General features: G+C 51.5%; 6 non-coding genes across 6 annotated transcripts; all 6 read left to right on the top strand.

Annotated features, from left to right (window-relative positions):
- The first annotated feature begins 1,206 nt into the window (after nt 1–1,206).
- Nucleotides 1,207–1,325, top strand: LOC140467285 (5S ribosomal RNA). The gene has a single exon (XR_011955387.1). It is a non-coding gene; the product is annotated as a 5S ribosomal RNA (ribosomal RNA).
- A 1,531-nt stretch (nt 1,326–2,856) lies between these two features.
- LOC140467702 (5S ribosomal RNA) lies at nt 2,857–2,975 on the top strand. Its single transcript, XR_011955510.1, has one exon. It is a non-coding gene; the product is annotated as a 5S ribosomal RNA (ribosomal RNA).
- A 1,531-nt stretch (nt 2,976–4,506) lies between these two features.
- LOC140467581 (5S ribosomal RNA) lies at nt 4,507–4,625 on the top strand. Its single transcript, XR_011955499.1, has one exon. It is a non-coding gene; the product is annotated as a 5S ribosomal RNA (ribosomal RNA).
- Nucleotides 4,626–6,152: 1,527 nt separating this feature from the next.
- Nucleotides 6,153–6,271, top strand: LOC140468194 (5S ribosomal RNA). Its single transcript, XR_011955612.1, has one exon. It is a non-coding gene; the product is annotated as a 5S ribosomal RNA (ribosomal RNA).
- Nucleotides 6,272–7,802: 1,531 nt separating this feature from the next.
- Nucleotides 7,803–7,921, top strand: LOC140475794 (5S ribosomal RNA). Its single transcript, XR_011960282.1, has one exon. It is a non-coding gene; the product is annotated as a 5S ribosomal RNA (ribosomal RNA).
- Nucleotides 7,922–9,452: 1,531 nt separating this feature from the next.
- On the top strand, nt 9,453–9,571 carry LOC140468091 (5S ribosomal RNA). The gene has a single exon (XR_011955590.1). It is a non-coding gene; the product is annotated as a 5S ribosomal RNA (ribosomal RNA).
- Nucleotides 9,572–10,000: the final 429 nt, after the last annotated feature.

Below are 10,000 nucleotides of genomic sequence, written 5' to 3'. Positions count from 1 at the left end.
CCTGCCTTATCTCCATAAGCCTTGATTCCACTATCCTTGAGAGCTCTGTCCAACTCTTTCTTCAATGAATCCAGAGACTGGGCCTCCACTGCCCTCTGGGGCAGAGCATTCCACACAGCCACCACTCTCTGGGTGAAGACGTTTCTCCTCATCTCTGTCCTAAACGGTCTACCCCGTATTTTTAAGCTGTGTCCTCTGTTTCGGCACTCACGTTTCCTGCCGCCAGAGTGTCCAATCCTTTGATAATCTTATATGTCTCAACCAGATCCCCTCTCAGTCTTCTAAACTCAAGGGTACACAAGCCCAGTCGCTCCAGTCTTTCAGTGTAAGGTAATCCCGCCATTCCAGGAATTGACCTCGTCAACCTACGCTGCACTCCCTCAATAGCCAGAATGTCTCTCCTCAAATTTGGAGACCAGAACTGCACACAGTACTCCAGGTGTGGTCTCACCAGGGCCCTGTACACCTGCAGAAGAACCTCTTTGCTTCTGTACTCAATCCCTCTTGTTATGAAGGCCAGCATGCTATTAGCCTTCTTCACTACCTGCTGTACCTGCATGCTTACCTTCATTGAGCGGTGTACAAGAACCCCCAGATCTCTCTGTACTGTCCCTTGACCGAAATTGATTCCATTTAGGTAGTAATCTGCCTTCCTGTTCTTGCCACCAAAGTGGATAAGCATCCATTTATCCACATTAAAGTGCATCTGCCATGCATCTGACCACTCACCTAACTTGTCCAGGTCACCCGGTAATCTCCTAACATCCTCATCACATTTCACCCTGCCACCCAGCTCAGTATCATCAGCAAATTTGCTAATGTTATTGCTAATAGCATCTTCTATATCATGAACATATATTGTAAAAAGCTGCGGTCCCAGTACTGATCCCTGCGGTACCCCACTGGTCACTGCCTGCCATTCCGAAATGGAGGCGTGGAGGAGTGTGGAAGGATGAGAGAATGCAGGCTGCAGCCCTATGAAGCAGGGGGAGGTTTTGCAGTTGGCCTGTGTGGGGATGTGGGAGACGACAGGAGCCTGGTGGGCAAGGGCTAGCTGGAGGGAGGGAGGGAGGGAAGCACGCACGGAGGAGAAAGAGCAAAGAGAAAAGAGAGAAAAAAAAAACAAAGGGGATCAAGAGAAAGAGCAGCAAAGAAAATGTGGCTGGCCAGCACGCCTTGAAGTGGGGAGAAAAGGCACGGGCCAGCGCCTACGGCCATACTAGTCTGAAAACGCCCGATCTCGTCTGATCTCGGAAGCTAAGCAGACTAAGGCCTGGTTAGTACTTGGATGGGAGACCGCCTGGGAATACCAGGTGCAGTCGGCTTTTTCCGCCAGCAGGGGCTGCTCAAGTCACCCCTCTGCACTCGTGTTGGGCCACGCACGCAATGCAGCGACAGGTTATTTTTGCTGCCGCTGTGCCTGGCATCAGTCTCCTGCAGGCAGGAGACAGGGAGGGGAGGAGAGCGGAGCGCTGCCAAAATCAGCAAGAAAGACGGAAAGAAAGGGATTGGGGCTGCACGCTGTCTGCGGCTGGCAGTCAGGAAAGGAGGACAATAGACAATAGGTGCAGGAGTTGGCCATTCTGCCCTTGGAGCCTGCACCACCATTCAATATGATCATGGCTGATCATCCTTAATCAGTATCCTGTTCCTGCCTTATCTCCATAAGCCTTGATTCCACTATCCTTGAGAGCTCTGTCCAACTCTTTCTTCAATGAATCCAGAGACTGGGCCTCCACTGCCCTCTGGGGCAGAGCATTCCACACAGCCACCACTCTCTGGGTGAAGACGTTTCTCCTCATCTCTGTCCTAAACGGTCTACCCCGTATTTTTAAGCTGTGTCCTCTGTTTCGGCACTCACGTTTCCTGCCGCCAGAGTGTCCAATCCTTTGATAATCTTATATGTCTCAACCAGATCCCCTCTCAGTCTTCTAAACTCAAGGGTACACAAGCCCAGTCGCTCCAGTCTTTCAGTGTAAGGCAATCCCGCCATTCCAGGAATTGACCTCGTCAACCTACGCTGCACTCCCTCAATAGCCAGAATGTCTCTCCTCAAATTTGGAGACCAGAACTGCACACAGTACTCCAGGTGTGGTCTCACCAGGGCCCTGTACACCTGCAGAAGAACCTCTTTGCTTCTGTACTCAATCCCTCTTGTTATGAAGGCCAGCATGCTATTAGCCTTCTTCACTACCTGCTGTACCTGCATGCTTACCTTCATTGAGCGGTGTACAAGAACCCCCAGATCTCTCTGTACTGTCCCTTGACCGAAATTGATTCCATTTAGGTAGTAATCTGCCTTCCTGTTCTTGCCACCAAAGTGGATAAGCATCCATTTATCCACATTAAAGTGCATCTGCCATGCATCTGACCACTCACCTAACTTGTCCAGGTCACCCGGTAATCTCCTAACATCCTCATCACATTTCACCCTGCCACCCAGCTCAGTATCATCAGCAAATTTGCTAATGTTATTGCTAATAGCATCTTCTATATCATGAACATATATTGTAAAAAGCTGCGGTCCCAGTACTGATCCCTGCGGTACCCCACTGGTCACTGCCTGCCATTCCGAAATGGAGGCGTAGAGGAGTGTGGAAGGATGAGAGAATGCAGGCTGCAGCCCTATGAAGCAGGGGGAGGTTTTGCAGTTGGCCTGTGTGGGGATGTGGGAGACGACAGGAGCCTGGTGGGCAAGGGCTAGCTGGAGGGAGGGAGGGAGGGAAGCACGCACGGAGGAGAAAGAGCAAAGAGAAAAGAGAGAAAAAAAAAACAAAGGGGATCAAGAGAAAGAGCAGCAAAGAAAATGTGGCTGGCCAGCACGCCTTGAAGTGGGGAGAAAAGGCAGGAGCCAGCGCCTACGGCCATACTAGTCTGAAAACGCCCGATCTCGTCTGATCTCGGAAGCTAAGCAGACTCAGGCCTGGTTAGTACTTGGATGGGAGACCGCCTGGGAATACCAGGTGCAGTAGGCTTTTTCCGCCAGCAGGGGCTGCTCAAGTCACCCCTCTGCACTCGTGTTGGGCCACGCACGCAATGCAGCGACAGGTTATTTTTGCTGCCGCTGTGCCTGGCATCAGTCTCCTGCAGGCAGGAGACAGGGAGGGGAGGAGAGCGGAGCGCTGCCAAAATCAGCAAGAAAGACGGAAAGAAAGGGATTGGGGCTGCACGCTGTCTGCGGCTGGCAGTCAGGAAAGGAGGACAATAGACAATAGGTGCAGGAGTTGGCCATTCTGCCCTTGGAGCCTGCACCACCATTCAATATGATCATGGCTGATCATCCTTAATCAGTATCCTGTTCCTGCCTTATCTCCATAAGCCTTGATTCCACTATCCTTGAGAGCTCTGTCCAACTCTTTCTTCAATGAATCCAGAGACTGGGCCTCCACTGCCCTCTGGGGCAGAGCATTCCACACAGCCACCACTCTCTGGGTGAAGACGTTTCTCCTCATCTCTGTCCTAAACGGTCTACCCCGTATTTTTAAGCTGTGTCCTCTGTTTCGGCACTCACGTTTCCTGCCGCCAGAGTGTCCAATCCTTTGATAATCTTATATGTCTCAACCAGATCCCCTCTCAGTCTTCTAAACTCAAGGGTACACAAGCCCAGTCGCTCCAGTCTTTCAGTGTAAGGCAATCCCGCCATTCCAGGAATTGACCTCGTCAACCTACGCTGCACTCCCTCAATAGCCAGAATGTCTCTCCTCAAATTTGGAGACCAGAACTGCACACAGTACTCCAGGTGTGGTCTCACCAGGGCCCTGTACACCTGCAGAAGAACCTCTTTGCTTCTGTACTCAATCCCTCTTGTTATGAAGGCCAGCATGCTATTAGCCTTCTTCACTACCTGCTGTACCTGCATGCTTACCTTCATTGAGCGGTGTACAAGAACCCCCAGATCTCTCTGTACTGTCCCTTGACCGAAATTGATTCCATTTAGGTAGTAATCTGCCTTCCTGTTCTTGCCACCAAAGTGGATAAGCATCCATTTATCCACATTAAAGTGCATCTGCCATGCATCTGACCACTCACCTAACTTGTCCAGGTCACCCGGTAATCTCCTAACATCCTCATCACATTTCACCCTGCCACCCAGCTCAGTATCATCAGCAAATTTGCTAATGTTATTGCTAATAGCATCTTCTATATCATGAACATATATTGTAAAAAGCTGCGGTCCCAGTACTGATCCCTGCGGTACCCCACTGGTCACTGCCTGCCATTCCGAAATGGAGGCGTAGAGGAGTGTGGAAGGATGAGAGAATGCAGGCTGCAGCCCTATGAAGCAGGGGGAGGTTTTGCAGTTGGCCTGTGTGGGGATGTGGGAGACGACAGGAGCCTGGTGGGCAAGGGCTAGCTGGAGGGAGGGAGGGAGGGAAGCACGCACGGAGGAGAAAGAGCAAAGAGAAAAGAGAGAAAAAAAAAACAAAGGGGATCAAGAGAAAGAGCAGCAAAGAAAATGTGGCTGGCCAGCACGCCTTGAAGTGGGGAGAAAAGGCAGGAGCCAGCGCCTACGGCCATACTAGTCTGAAAACGCCCGATCTCGTCTGATCTCGGAAGCTAAGCAGACTCAGGCCTGGTTAGTACTTGGATGGGAGACCGCCTGGGAATACCAGGTGCAGTAGGCTTTTTCCGCCAGCAGGGGCTGCTCAAGTCACCCCTCTGCACTCGTGTTGGGCCACGCACGCAATGCAGCGACAGGTTATTTTTGCTGCCGCTGTGCCTGGCATCAGTCTCCTGCAGGCAGGAGACAGGGAGGGGAGGAGAGCGGAGCGCTGCCAAAATCAGCAAGAAAGACGGAAAGAAAGGGATTGGGGCTGCACGCTGTCTGCGGCTGGCAGTCAGGAAAGGAGGACAATAGACAATAGGTGCAGGAGTTGGCCATTCTGCCCTTGGAGCCTGCACCACCATTCAATATGATCATGGCTGATCATCCTTAATCAGTATCCTGTTCCTGCCTTATCTCCATAAGCCTTGATTCCACTATCCTTGAGAGCTCTGTCCAACTCTTTCTTCAATGAATCCAGAGACTGGGCCTCCACTGCCCTCTGGGGCAGAGCATTCCACACAGCCACCACTCTCTGGGTGAAGACGTTTCTCCTCATCTCTGTCCTAAACGGTCTACCCCGTATTTTTAAGCTGTGTCCTCTGTTTCGGCACTCACGTTTCCTGCCGCCAGAGTGTCCAATCCTTTGATAATCTTATATGTCTCAACCAGATCCCCTCTCAGTCTTCTAAACTCAAGGGTACACAAGCCCAGTCGCTCCAGTCTTTCAGTGTAAGGCAATCCCGCCATTCCAGGAATTGACCTCGTCAACCTACGCTGCACTCCCTCAATAGCCAGAATGTCTCTCCTCAAATTTGGAGACCAGAACTGCACACAGTACTCCAGGTGTGGTCTCACCAGGGCCCTGTACACCTGCAGAAGAACCTCTTTGCTTCTGTACTCAATCCCTCTTGTTATGAAGGCCAGCATGCTATTAGCCTTCTTCACTACCTGCTGTACCTGCATGCTTACCTTCATTGAGCGGTGTACAAGAACCCCCAGATCTCTCTGTACTGTCCCTTGACCGAAATTGATTCCATTTAGGTAGTAATCTGCCTTCCTGTTCTTGCCACCAAAGTGGATAAGCATCCATTTATCCACATTAAAGTGCATCTGCCATGCATCTGACCACTCACCTAACTTGTCCAGGTCACCCGGTAATCTCCTAACATCCTCATCACATTTCACCCTGCCACCCAGCTCAGTATCATCAGCAAATTTGCTAATGTTATTGCTAATAGCATCTTCTATATCATGAACATATATTGTAAAAAGCTGCGGTCCCAGTACTGATCCCTGCGGTACCCCACTGGTCACTGCCTGCCATTCCGAAATGGAGGCGTGGAGGAGTGTGGAAGGATGAGAGAATGCAGGCTGCAGCCCTATGAAGCAGGGGGAGGTTTTGCAGTTGGCCTGTGTGGGGATGTGGGAGACGACAGGAGCCTGGTGGGCAAGGGCTAGCTGGAGGGAGGGAGGGAAGCACGCACGGAGGAGAAAGAGCAAAGAGAAAAGAGAGAAAAAAAAAACAAAGGGGATCAAGAGAAAGAGCAGCAAAGAAAATGTGGCTGGCCAGCACGCCTTGAAGTGGGGAGAAAAGGCAGGAGCCAGCGCCTACGGCCATACTAGTCTGAAAACGCCCGATCTCGTCTGATCTTGGAAGCTAAGCAGACTCAGGCCTGGTTAGTACTTGGATGGGAGACCGCCTGGGAATACCAGGTGCAGTAGGCTTTTTCCGCCAGCAGGGGCTGCTCAAGTCACCCCTCTGCACTCGTGTTGGGCCACGCACGCAATGCAGCGACAGGTTATTTTTGCTGCCGCTGTGCCTGGCATCAGTCTCCTGCAGGCAGGAGACAGGGAGGGGAGGAGAGCGGAGCGCTGCCAAAATCAGCAAGAAAGACGGAAAGAAAGGGATTGGGGCTGCACGCTGTCTGCGGCTGGCAGTCAGGAAAGGAGGACAATAGACAATAGGTGCAGGAGTTGGCCATTCTGCCCTTGGAGCCTGCACCACCATTCAATATGATCATGGCTGATCATCCTTAATCAGTATCCTGTTCCTGCCTTATCTCCATAAGCCTTGATTCCACTATCCTTGAGAGCTCTGTCCAACTCTTTCTTCAATGAATCCAGAGACTGGGCCTCCACTGCCCTCTGGGGCAGAGCATTCCACACAGCCACCACTCTCTGGGTGAAGACGTTTCTCCTCATCTCTGTCCTAAACGGTCTACCCCGTATTTTTAAGCTGTGTCCTCTGTTTCGGCACTCACGTTTCCTGCCGCCAGAGTGTCCAATCCTTTGATAATCTTATATGTCTCAACCAGATCCCCTCTCAGTCTTCTAAACTCAAGGGTACACAAGCCCAGTCGCTCCAGTCTTTCAGTGTAAGGCAATCCCGCCATTCCAGGAATTGACCTCGTCAACCTACGCTGCACTCCCTCAATAGCCAGAATGTCTCTCCTCAAATTTGGAGACCAGAACTGCACACAGTACTCCAGGTGTGGTCTCACCAGGGCCCTGTACACCTGCAGAAGAACCTCTTTGCTTCTGTACTCAATCCCTCTTGTTATGAAGGCCAGCATGCTATTAGCCTTCTTCACTACCTGCTGTACCTGCATGCTTACCTTCATTGAGCGGTGTACAAGAACCCCCAGATCTCTCTGTACTGTCCCTTGACCGAAATTGATTCCATTTAGGTAGTAATCTGCCTTCCTGTTCTTGCCACCAAAGTGGATAAGCATCCATTTATCCACATTAAAGTGCATCTGCCATGCATCTGACCACTCACCTAACTTGTCCAGGTCACCCGGTAATCTCCTAACATCCTCATCACATTTCACCCTGCCACCCAGCTCAGTATCATCAGCAAATTTGCTAATGTTATTGCTAATAGCATCTTCTATATCATGAACATATATTGTAAAAAGCTGCGGTCCCAGTACTGATCCCTGCGGTACCCCACTGGTCACTGCCTGCCATTCCGAAATGGAGGCGTGGAGGAGTGTGGAAGGATGAGAGAATGCAGGCTGCAGCCCTATGAAGCAGGGGGAGGTCTTGCAGTTGGCCTGTGTGGGGATGTGGGAGACGACAGGAGCCTGGTGGGCAAGGGCTAGCTGGAGGGAGGGAGGGAGGGAAGCACGCACGGAGGAGAAAGAGCAAAGAGAAAAGAGAGAAAAAAAAAACAAAGGGGATCAAGAGAAAGAGCAGCAAAGAAAATGTGGCTGGCCAGCACGCCTTGAAGTGGGGAGAAAAGGCAGGAGCCAGCGCCTACGGCCATACTAGTCTGAAAACGCCCGATCTCGTCTGATCTCGGAAGCTAAGCAGACTCAGGCCTGGTTAGTACTTGAATGGGAGACCGCCTGGGAATACCAGGTGCAGTAGGCTTTTTCCGCCAGCAGGGGCTGCTCAAGTCACCCCTCTGCACTCGTGTTGGGCCACGCACGCAATGCAGCGACAGGTTATTTTTGCTGCCGCTGTGCCTGGCATCAGTCTCCTGCAGGCAGGAGACAGGGAGGGGAGGAGAGCGGAGCGCTGCCAAAATCAGCAAGAAAGAGGGAAAGAAAGGGATTGGGGCTGCACGCTGTCTGCGGCTGGCAGTCAGGAAAGGAGGACAATAGACAATAGGTGCAGGAGTTGGCCATTCTGCCCTTGGAGCCTGCACCACCATTCAATATGATCATGGCTGATCATCCTTAATCAGTATCCTGTTCCTGCCTTATCTCCATAAGCCTTGATTCCACTATCCTTGAGAGCTCTGTCCAACTCTTTCTTCAATGAATCCAGAGACTGGGCCTCCACTGCCCTCTGGGGCAGAGCATTCCACACAGCCACCACTCTCTGGGTGAAGACGTTTCTCCTCATCTCTGTCCTAAACGGTCTACCCCGTATTTTTAAGCTGTGTCCTCTGTTTCGGCACTCACGTTTCCTGCCGCCAGAGTGTCCAATCCTTTGATAATCTTATATGTCTCAACCAGATCCCCTCTCAGTCTTCTAAACTCAAGGGTACACAAGCCCAGTCGCTCCAGTCTTTCAGTGTAAGGTAATCCCGCCATTCCAGGAATTGACCTCGTCAACCTACGCTGCACTCCCTCAATAGCCAGAATGTCTCTCCTCAAATTTGGAGACCAGAACTGCACACAGTACTCCAGGTGTGGTCTCACCAGGGCCCTGTACACCTGCAGAAGAACCTCTTTGCTTCTGTACTCAATCCCTCTTGTTATGAAGGCCAGCATGCTATTAGCCTTCTTCACTACCTGCTGTACCTGCATGCTTACCTTCATTGAGCGGTGTACAAGAACCCCCAGATCTCTCTGTACTGTCCCTTGACCGAAATTGATTCCATTTAGGTAGTAATCTGCCTTCCTGTTCTTGCCACCAAAGTGGATAAGCATCCATTTATCCACATTAAAGTGCATCTGCCATGCATCTGACCACTCACCTAACTGGTCCAGGTCACCCGGTAATCTCCTAACATCCTCATCACATTTCACCCTGCCACCCAGCTCAGTATCATCAGCAAATTTGCTAATGTTATTGCTAATAGCATCTTCTATATCATGAACATATATTGTAAAAAGCTGCGGTCCCAGTACTGATCCCTGCGGTACCCCACTGGTCACTGCCTGCCATTCCGAAATGGAGGCGTGGAGGAGTGTGGAAGGATGAGAGAATGCAGGCTGCAGCCCTATGAAGCAGGGGGAGGTTTTGCAGTTGGCCTGTGTGGGGATGTGGGAGACGACAGGAGCCTGGTGGGCAAGGGCTAGCTGGAGGGAGGGAGGGAGGGAAGCACGCACGGAGGAGAAAGAGCAAAGAGAAAAGAGAGAAAAAAAAAACAAAGGGGATCAAGAGAAAGAGCAGCAAAGAAAATGTGGCTGGTCAGCACGCCTTGAAGTGGGGAGAAAAGGCACGGGCCAACGCCTACGGCCATACTAGTCTGAAAACGCCCGATCTCGTCTGATCTCGGAAGCTAAGCAGACTCAGGCCTGGTTAGTACTTGGATGGGAGACCGCCTGGGAATACCAGGTGCAGTCGGCTTTTTCCGCCAGCAGGGGCTGCTCAAGTCACCCCTCTGCACTCGTGTTGGGCCACGCACGCAATGCAGCGACAGGTTATTTTTGCTGCCGCTGTGCCTGGCATCAGTCTCCTGCAGGCAGGAGACAGGGAGGGGAGGAGAGCGGAGCGCTGCCAAAATCAGCAAGAAAGACGGAAAGAAAGGGATTGGGGCTGCACGCTGTCTGCGGCTGGCAGTCAGGAAAGGAGGACAATAGACAATAGGTGCAGGAGTTGGCCATTCTGCCCTTGGAGCCTGCACCACCATTCAATATGATCATGGCTGATCATCCTTAATCAGTATCCTGTTCCTGCCTTATCTCCATAAGCCTTGATTCCACTATCCTTGAGAGCTCTGTCCAACTCTTTCTTCAATGAATCCAGAGACTGGGCCTCCACTGCCCTCTGGGGCAG

Source organism: Chiloscyllium punctatum, chromosome 3 (genome assembly GCF_047496795.1).
Source record: "Chiloscyllium punctatum isolate Juve2018m chromosome 3, sChiPun1.3, whole genome shotgun sequence".
In the NCBI taxonomy this organism is placed as follows: Eukaryota; Metazoa; Chordata; class Chondrichthyes; order Orectolobiformes; family Hemiscylliidae; genus Chiloscyllium; species Chiloscyllium punctatum.
This window is presented reverse-complemented; position numbering and strand designations above follow the sequence as displayed.